This window comes from Talpa occidentalis, unplaced genomic scaffold (genome assembly GCF_014898055.3).
Source record: "Talpa occidentalis isolate TD23 unplaced genomic scaffold, MPIMG_talOcc4v2.1 talOcc4.17, whole genome shotgun sequence".
Classification (NCBI taxonomy): domain Eukaryota; kingdom Metazoa; phylum Chordata; class Mammalia; order Eulipotyphla; family Talpidae; genus Talpa; species Talpa occidentalis.
Window position 1 is genome coordinate 28,199,536 of NW_023601754.1, and position 20,650 is coordinate 28,220,185.

Below are 20,650 nucleotides of genomic sequence, written 5' to 3' on the forward strand. Positions count from 1 at the left end.
TATTTATACAGGAACACATTTGAATAATGTATGCAATTTTTTCAAGGGCTCCTTCTGTAGATAAGAAATGAATTGTCTCCTTTCTTAAATGTATGGAAAATATTAATGCTTCAAATAAGATCTAATTACAGATGTTAGTTGATAAAAAAGCTATGATACAAATGTGATAGCACCCATCTGACAGCAATAAGAATAAAAGGATGGTGTGTTCCATTTAAATTATCCAAACTGCATGGATGGATTATCCAACTGGAGGCTTTCTCGATAATTCACAAAAATCATACAAGTAGTTACAAATATTTTCTTTATGTAAACAAGGGGAAAGGAGAATCTGTATCACAAGGTTACAGTTTCACAAACTCAGATCTTTGCATAACATATCTGCTACAAAGTTGAGAATAAGGATGCACCAGTTATCTACTGTCTGAAAGCACCTTGTCCTGTGGTGTCTCTAGGAGAGCGAAGATGAACAAGGCACAGCTCCTGCCCTCCAGGAAATTGTGGATGGTCATTCTCTTTCCACACAGTATATATGCCCTCAGAAAACCTAACAATAGAACCAGCTCTTCATTAAGCTGAGAAAATTTGGTTAGCTCTGGAAAGAAGCCAAGATTTGGAAGCAGTGAGGATGGAGCAAAAAGCAAAACATCTTACCAAGACCTGGTAACTAAGACCCATAAGGACTCAACATTTGGTTATTTGCAATCAAATCCTCATATATTAAGTACCTGTTCAGGAATAGATATAAATAAAAGGTGTAATTCAGTGGAATTAGAAGCAAGAGAAAATTTACTTTCATTATTTTGGACAGACTTGCTGCAAACTGAAATATTTACTCAGTTTAACTACTGCTTATGGGGGAGGGGGAAAAACAGAAGAAAAAGATTGATGGATGTGGTCTTTACATAACTAAATTTAATCTAATATTTCCTTTTTCTAAAGACAGGGGGAGAGAAAAGGGAGAGAAGATAGCAGGAAAACATCATCTCCCTCCAGACTACCGAGACAGCAATGGCTATGTCAAGTAATACCATGAATGGTCTTTGTCAGCCCAGTCAGACTGTGTACAAAGTTTGGAGGGGGTACTAAAAGAGATGGGATTGAAGAGTAGGTAGGAATGTGAATGCATGGACTCAGGTGGAAATGGCTTTTTAATACAGAACACATTCTAATCCAGCAAAGAGTTGAAGTAATGTCATTTCACTTACTGCAGAGTCTAAGGGTATACAATTCCCTCCAGAGGGTAGACAACTGTGAGATCTGGACGCTTAAAAGGGCAGAGGAGAGAGACCAGAAATAACTTTTTTAAAGAGTCTCTGGTATAAGTTTCTATTGATCTTATAAATTATGCTGGTTTCCAAGAAAAACCAAAAAGCAGAGTTAAGAAGCCATGCCCTGACCTCACAGAAAGTTCACAGAGCAGGCACTGTTGGAACAATTCAAATGAGAGGAGGTAAAGAATCCAAGGTTTTCTGGCAGCTCTGTCACTGGGGAGTAGCCCAGATTATATGCCACTACAGTACTTCCTTGAAATCCTCCAGTACTATATTTAAATTTTTTCCTCTTAATTAAAAAAAATGTTCATTTTAAGACCAACATGCAGCATATGTCTATGGAAAAGCGAGAGCCTCTTTTCTGCTCTACCATCACCCATTCCTTTTCCAGATGAAACCATTAAAGCTTCCATACAGGCCTGTTTCCACATCTATTATGTACTCACAAATTCATTTTTTTTAACTTAACTAGAATGATGCCATAAATAATGTTCTGATTCCCTTTATTTCACTTAATACTACATCTTCTGTACCAGTATATACTGGACTACTGCATCCAACTTAAGGCTATATCAAAATCCATACTCTGGATTATTAGTTTCTTAACCATTATGGTATAAAAATTTGTGGAGATTTGGAAACAGGTGAAGAGAGAGGTCCTGGATTTGCCATAAAGGAACTCTATTTGGGAATGTTTCATCTCCTGGAGAGGTATGTTCTCACTCCAAACTGATCTCCACAGTGGTTCAACATTCCCAGGGCAGAAGGGAATTCCACCGGCTTCTCTAAAATCCTGAGCCTTTCCATACAATTAGTTAGAAGTTGAGATGGACCAGATATGCAAATAGCAGAATCAATCCAACCAGACACATTAAATTGGGGAAGGCATACCTGAAGAAAGGAGACCAGGCTGGTACTAAAAATGACTAGTGCAATGATTTTAAAATGTCAACATGAGATTAAGTTCAGAGAACAAAGAAGTGAAGGGGTGAGAACGGGAGACCTTTTAAAGTTACAGTTTAAAGCCAGCACTTGTAAAGTTATTTGGAATAATTAACAATAAGAAACAATGTTTGGGAATGCTTGAGGAAAGCAATGAATTACAAAGAAGTTTGTTGGATCTCAAATTCTTACTTTGCTCTATCTAAAAATTTTTTTGCTAATGTTTATATAAACTGAATATAGAATAATTAATTTATAGAGTTCCACACAGTACAGTTTCCAAGTAAATGAAAGATATTCAATATATACAAGCATTTTAATAAATCTGGATTAAATTTAGAGGCGAGAAGACAAAAATTAAGGGTTTTTCCCCCTATCTCTAAATTGAACTCAAATGCAGTTTGGGTCAATTTCTTCTGAAAGAGTCATTTTCCTTAAATGACCCGGAAATGATGTTAACTATAAAACTTGTCAGAGAAGGAAATGGAGTGAATAAAAGTTTTCAAATATTTTATTATTTTTTATTTTTCAAATATTTTAAAACTAAAGACTTTCTTTTTCAAGGGCTAGCTATAAAGACCAGGTTTAAAGACGGGAAGAAGAATCTGTGAGGCATTTCAAAGGCAAGACTCTGAAACATACAAGGAACAAACAAGAGCTGTTACCTTTAAAATTTTTCTGGAATGATTTTACAGAGTACTCTTGAGGGCACATAAATGAATAATGCCTATGATCTTCCAAGTTTATTCAGCATTGAAAAATATAGTTTTTCATCTGGAAATCGTTGTTACTCATGATACTCTTCTCAGAGAAGTTTTTTTTTTTTTTAATCTCATTTCAAAACGCATTATTGTGGCCCACTTTCCAAGGACCACTGTTTACAGAGAAACACAGCCCACAGATCTTGCATAGGACCCTAGAGGCCACATTGCAGGGCACTGACTTTGCAGTCAGACAGACTGGCACAGGTCCCAGCCCTGCAATATTTACAACTATGCCATTCCAATTGCTCTGGTTATTGACATATTTTAAAACACGGAAATAGACAGTTCTTATACCACCGCACTACTGTGAGGATTAAATGAAATAGTGCATGTAAAACACATTATGCAGTGCCTAACACTTAAGCCGAATCCAAAAATGCAAGATGTTATTACAAAATGAGCACACAGCTAATCAGAAGTAATTGAGTAATCTGGGAGGTGGGAACTCTGCAGGAAAATCCCAGTTAAGCGCACTAAAATAACTGTAGATTACCAAAGAAACTACTTAAAGATAAACGTAACTATAGCTACAAAAGATAACTAAAGAACTTCTCTTTTATAGAACTCCTTTACTGTGTACTGAAATCATTTTTACTCATCTATGCTTTCAGATAAAGAACCCCAGAGGACTTGTAGCTTAATTCTCCTAAAAGGCATTAGAATCACTTAGGTGACTTATTAAAAGACAAATACTGAGCCAGGCTCAAATTTCTAGGATGCAGCCCAAACAAGTGTTTACTTAAAGCCAGGTCTGGAAATCACTAACACAGAGCCTGGTACAGCAGGCAGGACCTGCTGGCTGACTGATGGGACAAATTTACACACTAGCATACTTCTGAGGTTAAAAATGCTAATCTCCTTTTCCAGAAAAATGGACCAAGACTATCTTTTGGAGAGGTCAAAATAACCATTAGAATCTAGTTATATCTATTAGCAATGAAAAAAATGGCTCCATATACTTTCCACCAGAGCAAGCCTTATGCAAAGGCCATACATCTGTAATACTACATCTTAACTTTGAAGACTACTTAGCATTAGATGGTCAAGTCAATCTGGAGACAAAAACTAGCTAGACATATAATCTAAACATATACAACTATTATATCTGTGGTGGTGGCAATCACCAACTGATGTGGCAATCAACTGACTTAATGATAATTATACCACTGCATGCCAATCCTTAGTAGAAAGACTTTTTTAAAAACCATCTAAATAATGTTCTTTAAATTGTTAGTTGATAGCCATTTTGCTGCAAAAGCATAATTATAATCACACATTTCCTTCACAAATCTCTCTGAAGTGTGGTATTATTAATTTTGAACCCCCCCTTTTTAATAAAAAGAAAGACTTATACTTTCCATTTCTGTATCATGTATAATTTATTAAACTTTTGCATATTTTAAAAAGTTGCTTTGGGGGGGAGGAATCACACTTGGGCTGTCAGTAACGTTAGTATTAATGCAGTGCTATTCAAAACACAGACCTTTACCATCATAAACAGTTCACCACAGGGACATCTGGTCAACTGGTCTAACCCTCTCTAACAAATGGTCCAGGAATCATGATTCATCTCTTCAAATATTTGCTTGTATTCAATCATAACACAGCTCAGTGACAGAAAGATTTACTTTTCTCTGAAAATAAGACTTTAAGATTATGCTGCCAAGAAAGAAGCTGGTTAAATGAATGGCATAGGAAGAAAAAACAAACTTGCTGTTGCTGTCGTCTACACCACATCATCTCCACTGAATTATTTCAAAATTGTGTGGTAGATAGGACAGCAATTTTTCCAATCCATATCACCCTCACCCCTGAAGGCTAAATCACTATAGCATGAAGAGAAACAATATATAACAAACTGAAGATCTATTGATTCTTCTCTCATTAGAACATGTTTTGGACCGTGTCCTAAGATAGCAAATGTATTAGAAGTTATAGCTTCTAGTGTCTCTCCCCTAGTTCCTCATGAAACTTTCCAAACATACAGCAAATCTGAATTTACACCTACCAACTAGATTCTACTACCAATATCTTAGTATACTTGTTTTATCACATGCCACCCATTTCCATCACCAATCCATCTAACTTTTTTGAAGCATTTCAAAGTAAATTGCAGGCATCAGTAACTTCCCCCTAAATAATTCAACATGCATTGTGTCAGCCAAACTTCAATTTACACACAAAGAAATATACAAATCATAAGTATCATGTCATGAGTTTTATCAAATGCACATGCCATTGTTTTATCAAATGCACATAGGCATGCAAATACAAAGCCTATTAAGACAAAAAACGTACCCAGAAATATACTTGATTTTAAAATATCCTGTAGGACACCCCAAAGACCATAATTTTGACTTTTTATGTTATTTTTGTAAGTTTTTTTTTGTTTCTTTATTCTTTTTCTCCCCTTTTCTGATGACCATAATTTTCTACTTTTCTTACTGACGATAGTTTATATGGCAGAGAAGTTAGAGGCCAACCAGATTCATTATCTGATATTGCAATAAGGAGAAAAGTATGTGTGTGTGTGTGTATATATACATATAGATATACAAAGGGTGTACTTGCCAGTTAAAAGAGAAATTACCAAAAGATGTTTTAACAAGAGTGTTTTTGTCTCTAGACCCTAAAGCACCTGGTATTTTGTGGGGAAGGAGAGGATTATTAAATATTTGGTTGGAATTTCACTTTTTCCCCAAAAGGAAAGGCAGCTCTGAAAGGCAGCTCTGACATGTCACCTGGGTGTCTATACTATCTAGCTGCTGTAGCACTGGTCTCTTGAGATTTAAGTCACACAGGTACTATTATTTCCTGGATTGCAGTCTTCAAGTCCTCTGGGAAAAGCATGGCATGGCTCTGATACCTCTTATCCACTGAGGTTGTTTTAAGAAAGGGAACTACTAGAGGAGTAGTATCTGGGAAAAACTTCCCTTAGGATGTTGAGAACTTTTAAACTTAGTAGCAGTAGTACCTGTGGTCAAGTAAGGCTTATGGCAGAACAGAATACAGGCCTGATTTAAAACAGTATAAAGGAAAAAAGGATACACCCTTTTCCCAAATGAGTAAATTCCAAAATGAGAAAAAAAAAAAATTTGGGCTTGGGATAGAGTAAGGAATTTCTAGAAGCAAGTAATAGTGAAAAAGGAGAAGTAAATGATCCCTGTCTGGTCTCAAACATTGAAAAATTTGCCTTGTGCCCAAAAAGGAAATACTAAGGAAAAACTGAGGTAAGTGTTAATGATGGCTGCGGTACAAAGAGAAAAACAAATGTAATACTCCAGACTATATGGGTTTTTTTCCCTTTAGGAGACGAAATAACAGGAAATCATATAGATGTGTTATTCAAACACAAATATTATCCGCAAATCCGAAGAAAAAGGATTTTTCTATTTTAGAAAAAACTCTTGCTTATTAAGAAAAGCAAACAAAATGTGTAAATAGCATGAAAAGCCACACTTCCCTATTAATGAGATCTATTTAAAATGGTGTCTGAAAACACTCAATTGCACAGTAAGTTGGATACATATTACAATCTAACAGGTTTTCAATAAATATTTTAAGTGAACTTACTCTGAAATCTGCAAAAGCAGATGTTTCCAAAATTTTTACTGTTTGAAAAATGAAGACATAATCATTCAATAAACATGAATTCAATGTTTATGTGCCAGGCACTAAGATGTAATAAGGTCCCTAACATATCCAAAGGGACATGGCAAAGGGAAGAAGGATTCCGACAGACAATAGAGTGCCCTCATAATAGCACACGTCATAGAAGCCTATGGATAAAGCATCAGGTCCACTAGGAAAAGACCTCTCATGCTACCATTTCTCCTCTGGAAAAGGATCTGTTAACATTCAAGCATCTCTGCAAGATCAAGTTTTTAGGGGGCATAGGAGGGTGTGTGTGTGCACGCACGCAAGCACATGTACTAGCAGTGGGGAATGGAGGCTTTATATTTGCATTGCAGCACACTCATGTCTTAAATTATAGGCCAAAATATTGTCAGTAAATTAAAATGATAAAGATGAAGAGACTTGGGCCTCTCTGGTGGCACAAGGGGTTAAGACGCAACCTATGGAGCTATCTGCAGCCACTGCAGCATGAGTTTGATCCTCGGCCAGGGAGTTACCCACATGGCGCAGCAGACCTCTCCTGACTCGCCCGCTGCTCCCCTCAGCAGTGTATTTCAGTCAGTCTGCCTGTTCTGCTCCCCACTCTGTCTCTGGCGAATCTTCTCACTCCCTGAATCTCTGGCCTGTACACCAGTTCTTATATGCATAAATAAATAAATCTTAAAAAAAAAAGATGAAGAGACTTAAGGTGATTATGCTGAGTAAAATCAGTCAAAAAGTAAAAGATTTCAGATGGTTTCACTCATCTGTGGAATATAAATACCCAGAAAACAATTACACACAAACAATAGAAGGAACAAGAATTTGAACTGGGCAAAAGGAAGATAATGGTTACCAGAGGGAACAGGGGAGGGGGCAGAGGTAGCAGGAGGGAGGCATATGGGGAGTGGACATGGGTGGTTTGGTGAAGGGGGGAAAAAAATCAACAAAAAAAGCATTATAAGCAGGGAAAAAACAAAAGATGAAGCAAACAGTCATTTTTATGGGAGAAAAACCAAACCAAACAAAACAAGCTCAAAATCTAAGAGGAAGCACAATGGAAAACCGAGACTCATTTGAGACAGTGTTGATGATATGTCTCAGTTAGCACCCTTCTGAATACTGCAGGGTTTGCCACTCAGCATATGACATGTGAGAAGCTTGGAATTGGTGCCATGTTTCCCATGACAGACTTTCTGGGAGAAAAAGGTATCAGAGAGAATAGTAAACTCTAATATTGTGCTAGATTTGGTTTATGAATGCCATGTCTTAGTAATTCCTAATCATTTACTTGGTAGGTTATTAGTAAGTAGCCCTTGGGCATGTGTAAGTATGACCCACTATGGAACACTAAGAAATGAAAAACAGAGCTGTGCTTCCCACAAGGAGGGGCAGGGTAGGAGTCATACTTTGAGAATCACTGCATTCAAGAGCACAGGAGAGGAAACTTCATTCCTCGGGAGGTAGAAGAGGTAAGAAACTAACACTGAACCATGTGGTAATAATAAACCTGAGAGCAAGATAATGCTTCAAACCTCTTGTTTGATGTGTATAGGACCCATAAAATTATGCCTGGGAACTGATTTCAAGCAATAAGAAAGCTACATGCAGGGTTCACTCCTTAACAAACTTAATGAGTACATCAAATCTTTGCTATCTCAAATGTGTCTGTAGTTTCCAAAAACCCAGAAAAGGGGAGAGGAAAATACTCTCTACAAGCTCACGCTATTTGTAAGATAACTCTACTTCATTTAGTCTTTACATATCAAGTTCTCTACACATGCAAACATGCATCTAACTATGCCTTTTTACGTATTTAAAAAGCAAGCATTCCCTTTGGAATGGAGAGTAAAATACAATGAATATGCGCTTTTTTCTAATCATAAAGTTTGACAAGAAAAGAATTAAAAAAAAAAATGACATTGAACATATATACCAAAGTGAAAATATTCATTCTTTAGCACTCCTAACAGTTGTAGAAGTCTCTTCCTGAAGGTTGTGGCCTAAATTTTGGCATTTACTGCTTCCTGATCTGTTTTTCAAAATCCTTATTTGAAAACCAGGGGAAAAACTATCCAAATTCAATGGTGAAAGGCCTTGAAAATGCCCAATACTTGAGGAGAAACTAAATTGATAGTTTACTACCCCTCTTTTGAAATAGATTACTGGTTCCACTGTGGTCTCCATCTGTGGTGCCTAATGATGTTCTGGTCAGTTTTTTGATCCTGGGATTATCAAAGCCCACTTTACAAGGATCCCAGCACAAAGTTTCCAATTAAAGTAGGATAATAATGATCACCAGCCTCAAGAATTCCTAATAATCAATTTCTCAAACAATATCAAAGACTTGTATTTTAAAGGATGCAAAGTGACTTCTCACTTCATTGTAACAAACTACTTCATTATTAGGGAAAGTATAGGAAATTCCTGATATGCTGAATGAAGCTCATGAATTGAAACAGACTGCTGTAAATGCACTTTAGGAATACACAACAATTTTATGTTGTTACTCTTTTGCCAAAATGTACTTCAGAATTGCTGTTTTTCCCTATTCACTATAGAATAACACACTACTATGCAAAATGCTAAGTTTTTATTTTCCTTTGATTCTTGGCCAATTTACTAAGTGAAAAGCTATTCTGCTGACAAAGCAGAAAATGCCCACATAAGAGTATGCTGGGATGCCTCTTATAATCAATACCTTAAAAATAATCATGGAATACAGAAATAACGAAGAGTTTGTGAAAAGAGCAAAAAGCAGGACACAGACATTAAGCAGCAGTCAGGACAGCATATATCCTGGGAAATCAGAAAGCTTACAAAATCACGAGTGATTTTTTTTTAAAGACCCACTGAATATAAGATTAGAAAAACAAGAAATGCAAGTTAGCTTTTTATTAAAATACTTCAAAAATCACAAGTTGTCCAATATTTGGAAAACCATCTCTAACTAATGCCACTAAGCGGAATAAGAAAACTAATAAACATGGATACAAACATCTCATAACCTCATAGAGCTAAAAAGCAAGATGTCATCCCAGGAAACGCAAACTCTCCCTATGGTAAAGAATAGAGAGAACCACTGTGAAAGAAAAATTCACATGCAATCGCTAATGTCCTCATAATCCATAGTTTAGGGCTACTATAGGAAGGCATGATCATAGAGAGAAAAAAGGAGATCTCATTACAAAATCACAACGGGAAGAGGAATTATACTCACTACCTGTAAATAGTCCATTACACACACACACACACACACACACACACACACTATTCATGTATCTGGAAAAAGAGGAGGTGGTTTACAATATTGAGATCAATTTACTTGGAGGAAAATTTCAGCTGTCAAGGAAAAACTTCCAAAAGAAAAAATTGTATTATAGCTCTACCTCCTGCCAGCAGCATCAGAACTTCAAAGTAAATTAAAACTCCCTGAGCAAAAACTGGAGATCTCTCCACCCGCATTCATGCAGGGGTGGAAACCATGGGTTTAGATGGTAATAGGAACTAAAAAGCTGTGAACATTGAAGCTTTCAGTACCCACAGCAACAGTGTTAATGCTTCATTCTTATATCTACATATTGCTTTTTTCATTTTACAAAGTGCCTTCGTTTTATTCCTCAATTGGCAAACTATTTGGTGCTGGAATCACAGTACTCTACTTTGCTAGTAGTTTCTAAACTTCATCCATACACTGCATTATTACTTGAAGACTGGTCTTACTTATTTGTTACTCTTAGAAAATCTCATTTCTGAGTGGACTCAGATTCTGTGGAAGCTCTCACAGAAGTCAGCCTCCGTCTTTTGGCAATCTGTTCCTGGAATTTTTCTTTGGCCTCCTTCATTCTCTCGACCTGAAGCTGGGCACACTGCATTATTTTACAGAAGAGACACAAGGCGGTGAAGTCACAGTCTCAGGACAAGCAGACGGTGGGTGAAGGGCCTGGACAACCGCGGGACTCAGTCAACCAACAATAGTCACTTCCAACCCTTGAAAGTTCAAAGTACACTTTGCTTCCAGGAGGAGCAAGCTCGTTCAGACAGCTACGAGCCCCAACTGCAGAGACTCAGCGGACCTGTCTCACAGTCTCTCGCCAAACACAGGGAAACTGAGGCAGAAGGGAGCGACAAAAGTCTGATCTTGGTAGAGGCCGGCAGGGCGTGCTGGAGGGATGCTGGGCTTCCCCGAACTCGCCTGCACTGAGCCCAGGAGCAGCAGTTTAAGAAAGATACTCGGTCGGTCTCCAGAGAGACGGGCAAACCCTCGCCATTCCCGCGTCCCCGCCCAGGCTTCCTCACGATGGGGAGTCCTCCTTCCCAGAACCGCCCAGCAATTCCCTCTTCCCGAGGCCCTTTCCCATTTTTCACAACGGGCCTCGGGAGCAGGAGAATCCGCTAGCTCTTAGCCCCTGTCTCGGAGGCATCTCCGGACCTCAAGGCGTTTCAGTCTCGACCCAGGCGGAGGTCGGCCTCCCACCGCTGCCACCTAAAGCCCAAACTCCACAAAGGAAACCCTCCCAGGGCGTCCTCCCTTCTACTCCTTCCGCCCAGGGCGCCCTAAGGAGCGCCCCTAAACCAGGAGCCTCCCAGGAGCTACACGCTTCTCACCTGAGCCCTGTGAGCCGCGGCCTCCTCAGAAAGGCAACCCCCAGAAAGCTCCTCCGGCGAAGACCCCCCAAAGGGGGAACACCCTCTTTCAGGAACCTCTTCAGGCGCCGTCAGCGCGGGCCCCGGTGGAGAGCCTCCGGCTGTGTCCCGGGCTCTGCCCAAAGCCTCCTCCTCCCCGCCCCCTTTCCGGAGCCTCCCCCAGCCCCAGTCCGGTCTCCCAGCCGCAGACCCGGGCGGCCGGTCCCCTCCCTCACGGGCGTCCCCAGCCCGCGGACTCCCCCCGCTCCGCGTCCCCAGGGGCTCCCCGGAGCAGCGCGGCTGGGCTGCGGCACTGACTTTCTCCGGCTCCCGGGCGCACCTGAGGGAGGGGGCGGCGGCGGCGGCGCGACTCCTTTGTGACAGGTCCGAGAGAGCGGTAAAGATGGACGCGAGGCCACGGCGCTGCCATTACGCGCTGGGCCCACCCCCGCTTCGTCCCGCCCCGGCCCTCCCTCCGTCCCCTAGGAAACGCCCCTTCCTCGGTGGCAACCCCTCTCCGTGACAGCCAATCATCTGGCCCGAAAGGCCTCACGTGCTCGCATGGCCCAGCCCGCCCCCCGGCGCGAGCTGACCAATCGCGTCGCTGGGGTGTGAACGACCCAATCAAGTTTCCCGAACTAGCCTTCCGGGCACCGGATTTCCATCGGGCTCCGGGGGAGGAAGCGAGGTGCGGATTGGGTCACACCGCCGGAAAGGGGCGGAACCTTGTTGTGGCGGTGAGCAACCGGAAGCCCTGAAGGGTCAAAAGAAATACAAAAGCAAAGGCTATTTCTTTTCTTAGTTTTCGTTCTTTCTTTTTTTCCTAAAGAGCGAGCGGCCTTTGCGGTGGCGGTTTGGGGTGGGCGCCGCCGCGGTGAGGGAGTCTGGCCTCCCGCACTCTGGTAGGTGAGTGCGGCCTGCGCCCTGGCCTGGCGGTGAAGCCCGGGCGCCAGATTCTTCGTTGAGAATATGAGGGGGCTGCGTTTGACTGGAGGGTCAGGGCCAGGGCTAGGGCTGGGCTCAGTCTGTGCATTCATCCGTGGTTTGGGTTGCTGAGGCAAAGGGCTTGCGGGGCCCAGCCTGCGGGGAACCGGGGGAGCCCGCGGGAAGGCCTCCGGGTCGTGGAGGGCTGGGGGTGGGGTGAGGGGGAGGCTCCCCGACCCTTTCTAGCTGTTCTGGAAACCCCCTACCTTTGTGCTGACTCCCCTCCACCTTTTCTATTAGGTGGGGCCACCCAGGCCCAAGTGAGGCGCGGGCTCTGTGCCGGAGAGCTCCGAACGGCTCCAGGCTGCTCGGGAGATGTGAGGATGCATGGTCGGAAATGGTTGAATCACGATTATAAGTGTGGGATGGGAAACACATATATTATGTACCGTGTACCGGTTGCCGCGCTGAGTGCATTTTCTTCTAATAGAAAACAAGCCAGCGGGGTCGTTTTGCGAAGAAGTTAGGAAACTTAAGATCGAGATCTGAAGTAGCACGTTTGAGAGTTGGTGGCTCATGTTAGTGTCTGCCCACATGGGGAAAAGGACAGACCTGTTCGTTTATAGCAGTGGTTCTTAAACTAGTGGTTCTTAATCAGGACCTTCTGTAACCCTTTTAAAACGCAGATTTTCGGCCCCCACCCCCAGATAGTGTGACTAGGTCTAGAGAGACCCAGGACGCCAAGTTGGGGGCCTGGTGGTCAGAATTCTCTATGATTTCTTGCGTGCCAGCTGTCAGGTAAGCTTTGCTGATTTATTCATTTGTTAGGTTAATTGATGTGTTAACAGTAACCCCATAAAAAGATTTGAGGGGCATTGCTCCTGAAATCCCTGGGAGGAATCAGTGTGTGGACTCCTTTTTGATACCAGGAATTGAACTGAGACAAGACAGCCCTTAAAATCTAACAGTAAGCTGTCAACAGTTAGTAAGTGTCTGACGGCAGAGGCTGCCTGTGTCAACTGAAGTCTTGATGTCTTTACCTCCTGGGTCAATTTCTCATGGTTGTAAGAAAGGAAGAAGTGTGTCAAGACCTTTCACCTGATTAGCAGTTAGCTTTTAACCTTCTAAAAATCAAGTTGCTCTAGTTCACGTTCAATTCAAGTTAATCCGCTTTCAATTTCTCCTGCTTCTGAAAAGGAAAACCATGTATCTGGTAAATGAAGTCATTCAACAGCATGGGTCAGCCTTAGTTTCAACCACAGTGTAATTATGCTTTTAGGTCAGCTAAATTAGTGATTCAATGTGCTTGCTATTTTTTTTTTTAATATTTATTTATTTATGCATACAAGAGCTGGGGCACAGGCCAGAGACACTGTGTGTGTGTGTGTGTGTATGGGGGTGGTGGTGGTGAGAGGACTCACCAGAAACAGAGTGGGGAACAGAACAGGCAGACTGATTGAAATACTCTGTTGAGGGGAGCAATGGCTAGACAGGAGAGGTCTGCTTCCCCTTGCGCCACCAGGGAGGCCCCAATTGCTGTTGATCACTATTTGATCAGGTTTCATCTTCATGACATGTCATCTGTTTCACTATAGGCTGTGTTTTAAAGATTGTTCTTTGTCTTTTTGCATTTTTACTACTGTGTATCCAACTACAGATTCATTTTTGTTCTATATGTTTGGTGTTTATAAGGCCTTGAATTTGTGGCTTTGTCTTTTATTAGGTCTTTAAAATTTTCAGCCATTTTATATTCATGTATTGTTTTGTCCTATTGCCTGTCTTCCTTCTTTACACATTTAACATAGACTATTTCAATTCTCTATGCCTCTTACTCTCTTTTTATTTTTCCATATAACATTCTGGATAACTTCTTCATGTAATTCTCTCAAGTTACTTTTAGTCTGCCACTAAACTCATCCATCAAAAATCTTAAATTTAGGGCCTCCCCGGTGGCGCAGTGGTTGAGCGCTGGGTTGCGAGGCTGCCCGCGGCCTCTGCAGCGCCGGTTCGATCCCCGGTTGCTCCCCGGCCACCGGAGGAGGGTCCCGCATGGCGCGAAGACCTCTCCTGCCGCCCGCTGCTCCCCTCAGCAGTGTGCTTCGGTCCTTCTGCCTGCTCTGCTCCCCGCTCTGGCTCTGGTGAATTCTCTCACCCTCCTGCGCTTCTGACTGTACCCAGTGCTTGTATAAATAAATAAATGAATCTTTAAAAAAAAAAAATCTTAAATTTAGTTATTATATATTTTAGTTCCTGAAGGTCGGTCGGTCTGTTTCAGCTGTGCTATGCCACTATTTTACAGTTTCTTATTTTCTGCTATTATTTTTGAGGCTTTTTTAAATTCCTTTAAATAAATGTAAATGCTAAGCATATTTGTTTTATAATATATATATTATAAAATTAAAGGAGTTAATTTTACAGACATCAACATGAAAGGGGGTTTTCACTTCCAGAAATAACGGGTCTGATATTTGAATTCCCTTTGGGTCAGTTGCTGTTGCCCACTTTTCCTGCTGTTTTTCTGCCAAGTTCACCTTTACCTCAGATGTAGTTCTTGGGGGTACCAGATTAAGAATGAGATGGAGGTGGCTCTGATAACACATACCCTTTGTTGGCTCTGGGGTTTAACTTTGTGCCTCACAAGAGCACCAAAACAGCGGCTTTCAGGATGAAAACCAGCTTGAATATTGTGCTTAATTTCTGGTTATCACCTTTTCTTGGGTTTTGGTAAAATTCTTCACTATCTTATTAGCTTTTCTATCTAGGAATTATTTTTTAATTTCTTGCTGGCTTTTTTTTTTAAATCATAGAATTATAGAGGGTTGGTCTCAATTACCTAACCTAGTATTTCTGAAAATGAAAACCCACTTTCATTTTGATTTTGGGGAATGATTAGTGATTTCAGGCACTATTGAGCTGGAGAATATTTTTATTTATGTACCTAAAACATAACACCTATGCTCTTTTCTAGTCTGTTTTCTGAACTCCTTAGTGCTTAGCTTCTGTTCTTTTATGGCATCCTTACATTCTCCTATGTGTTTATGTGCCAACCTTATCTCTTTTACTGAAAGCAGGTTCCTCCCATGTTAAAAGTCGAGTGCCAGTTTAGTACCTGGCACTGTGTCTTACACATAATATGTCCTCTGTAAAGATTGACTTCAAAAATATAACTGAATACCTTTTTTTTTTTTTTTTAAAGTTTGTTTTCAGGAGTTACATGAAGCCTGGGGGTGGGAGTGGGGTATGATTTAGTGTGGGTTAGGTTTCAAAGGCAGCCCAAATGGAAAAATAGTGTATGATCAAACCTACCTTCAGAAACCTCTTAGGGAGGCACCCTGTTGAATGCAGGTACAATAGTACAGTGAAATTCCAGCTTGGCTAGATTTTCTTCCAGCTTTGATATAGATACTATTTTTCTTCCTTTGAGCTCCAGATGAAATACAGTAAGTTCTCACTTAACATCATGTCTTCAGTCCTGATAGGTTCTTGGAAGCTGTACCTTTAAGTAAAAGGACATAGAAATGAAACAGGTCTTTGGATGGTCTTTTGTTCATCATCTGTCCATGTTCTTTTTTCTCATCATTGTTACAGTGAATTGACATGGAAAGAATGATGTTATCCGAGGACCTGCTGTGGTTGGTTTGCATTCAGGAGTGACAATGTGGGAAAAACCAACTAATATTAGAAGCTGACCTAACAAGCAAAGAGTTTATATTCTGAGAGATACATGTGAACTGGGGAACTGAAAAACAGCTAAGGAAACCTATATTTAAGTGGTTCTCTTTTTTCTTCTAGTGATGATACTGTTCTTAAGCTTTGTAAACATAAATATATATTTATGTTTAACTTTTTATTGTGTTTTTAAGATGCCAAGACAACCAGGTCATTACAAATTGCCCTTTATAATTAAACATTTTAACTATGAATTAAATTGCTTATGCTGTATCATATTTTTTTAGATTTTTTTAGTCCGTTTGTTAAATAAGCTTCCATGTTAGAAGACTGAGGATCATTTGTCTAGTAGTAAATGCAAACAGAGAATTCTCTGCTAGTAATTATCATTCTTTGAAGTTTTATAACACAGGGAAAGTCAGCTTGATCTAAATTGCTCTAGCTTGGGAGGAGTCCCTTCTTGCCAGAAAGAAATCTTTATTTGGAATATGGTTAGTTTGCCAGATGGCAAATTCTTCATGGTTGTTGTCCTGCATTTTGAAATCCCTTGTGACTTTAATATTGAGGTAAAAAATGTTGGAAGAGGGGGTACTTAGATTGTTTACTGACCAAAGGAAAGTAAATAAAGTTGGTTTATTTTTTTCACTCTCCAAAGAGAAGCCTTAGAACATCATATCCCTGATATACATATGTATATATATTTGGATTTATTTATTTATGCATACAAGAACTGGCATACAGGCCAGAGGTGTGGGGGGTGAGAGGACTCACCAGAGACGGAGTAGGGAACAGAACAGGCAGATTAACTGAAATACACTGCTGAGGGGAGCAGCGGGTGAGTCAGGAGAGGTCTGCTGCGCCATGTGGGCAGCTCCCTGGCAGGGTATCGAGCTCTTGTTGCAGTGGCTGTGGACAGCTTCATAGGTGGCATCTTAACCCCTTGCGCCACCAGGGAGGCCCTCCCTGCTATATTTTTATGGTGCTGTCTATCTAATGTTAGAAGTGCCTTTGCAGTTAACACTGGTAACACCGTAACACTGTCAACACTTCATTGTCTACCCTAACAAAATCCATTTCCAAAGGAGCCAGATCTCATTAACTTGTATCAGGACCTGGAGCTAAATGGAATGATTTTTCAAGTCAGCAATTGTTTTGGAAGCAGCAAAATAAGTTTTGCACCTTACAACTTGTATAGCATGTAGTGTAAGACTAAGCCCATTTGGCACTGCCAACCTGGAAATTAAATACCCTAATGTGTTTAATGGTTAATTTGCCCTGAAATGTAAGAACTTTGTTTTCTTGACTGTTAAGGGAATTTGAAAATGATTTTCTTTGCATCAGTTTGAAACTTCTGGGTTTGGACAAAGTTATTTCAGTATGGTTTTTTTTTGTTTGTTTGTTTTGAAAGATTTGTTTTATTTATTTATGCATACAAGAGCTGGGGTGTAGGTCATAGGTGCGGAGAGGTGGGAGGATTCACCAGAGACAGAGTCAGTATGGTTTTGGTTTTCCATGAATACTCTATTTGAAGAATTTAAATAATCCTTTAAAAAATAATGTAAAGTTTAATTTGATTAAACTTGCATCACCTAAAAAAAATAATGTGAATAAAGGAAAATTGATAGCATTTTTTTCCTTCAAAAACTAAACACAGAAGGCCATAGTAATCAGTTCCAATTAAATCCTCTTAATCCCTATGTGAAACTTCATAGTTAGATTCCCAGACCCTTGAACTTTTGTTTGTTTGTTTTTAGTTTTAATTATTCTATTAAACAAAGGGGAAAATAAGGGGGACTTTTGAAAATTTAGCTAGGCATTTGGAACTAGAAATAAACCCAACTCAATTTCTGGATTATTTTATCCACTTCTATTATTATTATTTTTTAATGAAGTGGGGTACAGGCCAGAGTTGTGGGGGGGGGTGAGAAGATTTACCAGAGAGAACGGGGAGCAGAACAGGCAGATGTACCGAAATACACTGCTGAGGGGAGCAGCAGGCTACACAGGTGGGGTCTGCCACACCATGTGGGTTGCTCCCTGGCCAGCCGGGGATTGAACTCGCACTGCAAAGGCTCCGGACAGCCTCACTGTAAATAAATTCAAGGTACTTATCACCTCCCTATTGCATTTTAAACAATAATAGTGATTTCGTTAAAGGAAAATTCTTTGGGGTCTCTCAGTGGCACAAGGGGTTAAGAATCAGCAGTATGAAGCTATCTGGAGCCTCTCGATATGACTTCTATCCCCAGCCAGGGAGGTGACCTACATGGCGCAGAAGACCTCACCTGTCTGGCCCACTGCTCCCCTCAGCAGTGTATTTCAGTAGATCCACCTGTTCTGTTCCCCACTCTGTCTCTGGTGAATCCTCTCACCGCCCCCTACACCTCTGGCCTACACCCCAGCTCTTGTATGCGTAAATAAATAAATGTTTAAAAAAAGAAAAAAAATGCTTTGTGTGGGAAATACTTATTACTAAGAATAGGAGTAATTTTCTAGTCAGTTGAAATTAAAGGAAAGTAGTGAGCTGTTCTTGAAGACTATCAATAATATAGTAAATTGATCAAATGTTTGGTTCTGTGCTTCCCACTGCACAAATTGTGTGGTGTTTGAAGAGAGTTCCTTATGGGACATAGGAGCTCCAGCAAATACTTGATTGATGTCTGCTATCCTCTATAAATTACATTGTACAGTACCCAGGCATATTCATGTGAGAGCACTGCTCTCTGCTTAAATTCTTCAAATCCTTCATGGTTGGTTTATTCAGAAAGTATTTATTCTATACCTAATAGATGCCTGACACTGCTGATAAGCACTTTGTGGTTTTAAAGAGCTGTTGAAACAGTCATAAATGGTAAAACCCAATAGATAAGTGGTAGAGTTATAAAATGGTTTTAGCAGGAGCTAGAGTAGAAACAGGGAAATTAATGGAATGCCTTTGCAGTAGTCCACACAAGATGAGGCCCAGAATAGAAGAGAGCAGATAGGAAAGAAATCTTAAAAAAAAAAAAAAAAAAAAAAAAAAGAGCAGATGGATTAAAAGGTGCTAAGTAGAGGTAGAAACAACAAAACTTGGTGCCTGGGTAAGGGAATGAGGAAAAAGGAGTCTAGGTATGTGTCCAGAAAACGACTGATCCTTGCTTGTGCCCTTCACACATTCCTCTTTCTGTCCTACTTGCATTGGTAATTCACTGCATGTGCTATTACCTGGTATTAACTAGTGCAAGAGTTCGTTTCCTTTATGTGCTCTTATAGATTTTGCCATGGTGCTAGGCATGGGGTTTTGCATTCAGCAGAATGTTGAGTTTATTTAAATCAAATTATTAAAGTAAAACAGGAAAATAGAGAAGAACCATACTAAAAGGAAAAGAGAATTACCCAATTATCTGTACAAGTAGGTTTTTCCTAGTTTCCCTGTTTGATGTGATCCCTTCCCACTTCCTGTGTCTTGTCTTGGTTGTTTATGTCACTGACTTATTTCTCCCCCACTTCTTGGGTGTAGACAGTATTTCTTCTAACCTGTCCAGAGCGTAGCATAGTGCTTTGTAGTAATGGCAAACTTTTCAGAGCATTTTTATGCATGCACCAGACACTATGCTAAGGGCTTTACGATAGTTGTTTATCCACTAAAACTTTGTGGTGTGTGGTATTATTTTAATCCCTCTTGGTGAGAGCAGTCTGTGGATGAGGAAATCAGGGCTCAGAGGAGTTAACTGACTTGTCTAGGGTCATACAGGTTAGAAGTGGCAGAAACAGGTTTCCAGCCAAAGTCTTCTGATTTCAGAGTCTGTCCTCTTGATCATTACCTGTTCTCAATCTTGGTAAGGAGATTGCAACAGAAGGCACTTGTTACATATGGAATTCATGGTGATTCTTGGCAAAGGTATCTGAATTTAGCTCACTTTTTCTTTTTTTCAGTAAATTTTTGTTTGTGACTACCTGTTTTTGTTTGTTTTGTTGTTTGTGTAGAAGAACTGGGGTGTTGTCCAGAGGTAAGGGGGGGGCTGAGAGGATCCACCAGAGACAGAATGGGGAGCAGAACAGACAAATCTGCTGAAATACACTGCTATGGGGAGCAGCCGGCAAGACAGGAGAGGTCTGCTGTGCCATGTGGGTCAGCTCCCTGGCCTGGGATCGAACTCAGGCTGAACTCAGCAGTGATAGTGCTAAGACTTAACCCCTAGGCCACCAGGGAGGCCCTAGCTCTCTTCTTGCAGTGTTTAGTGATAGTAAGTTTTTGAATCCTGAAAAGATCTGAACATTTCTGAACTAGGAATATTCTGAATATTACCTAGAATTCTCGTGTTTATGAACATTTTCTCTCTTTGCCTTTGCTTCACATAGAAAGATGACCCAATTCATTAGCCAGAGGGCTGATGAAGACAAGGAAGCTAGCAACAGTTGTTGCCAGGAAATGAGGACCTACAGAAGAAGAGCAAATTGAAGAAAGAGACTGAGAAGGCAGTCTATGTTTTAGTCTTAGCTCTTAAACACAAGAGGTTCATTATAACTAGGTGTGGTCATTTGACTTCATTTATTTTGCAACCCAAGGAAAGTCAAGATTAGAAAATTAACTTTAAAGAGAGCAGACTTTTATAAGTGTTCATTAATTTTGACTGTCTGTTTTCAGGAAACCAAACTGTGGCGAGCTGGCAAGTAGAGTTTCTCTATGAAATTCTGAACCCATTGTCTTTAAATTTCCTTTTTAAAATGTGCTTCTGCTTTCATTTCATTTTCATCAACCAGCTGTGATTCCTGGTTTTGTCCCTGTGTGTGAAAGATGAATAGTTGCACAGATTAAACTCTATGGGTAGAAGTTGAATTCTGACATTTAGTAGA

General features: G+C 40.5%; 2 protein-coding genes across 8 annotated transcripts in view; one reads left to right on the plus strand and one right to left on the minus strand.

Annotated features, from left to right (window-relative positions):
- RSPRY1 (ring finger and SPRY domain containing 1) overlaps positions 1-11,674 on the minus strand; it is a 44,592-nt gene extending 32,918 nt beyond the window's left edge. Inside the window, exon 1 of one of the 3 annotated variants that reach the window (XM_037516385.2) lies at positions 11,562-11,674. The gene's annotated coding sequence lies outside the window, so the exon portion shown is untranslated. Of the gene's footprint in view, positions 1-11,203 lie in introns of all 3 variants that reach the window. The other 2 variants (XM_037516384.1, XM_037516383.2) reach the window with 2 other exon arrangements.
- Positions 11,675-11,836: 162 nt separating this feature from the next.
- The window catches only part of PSME3IP1 (proteasome activator subunit 3 interacting protein 1), a 34,631-nt gene continuing 25,817 nt past the window's right edge, over positions 11,837-20,650 (plus strand). The window contains exon 1 of one of the 5 annotated variants that reach the window (XM_037516388.2): positions 11,837-11,909. The gene's annotated coding sequence lies outside the window, so the exon portion shown is untranslated. The other 4 variants (XM_037516390.2, XM_037516386.2, XM_037516387.2 and 1 more) reach the window with 4 other exon arrangements.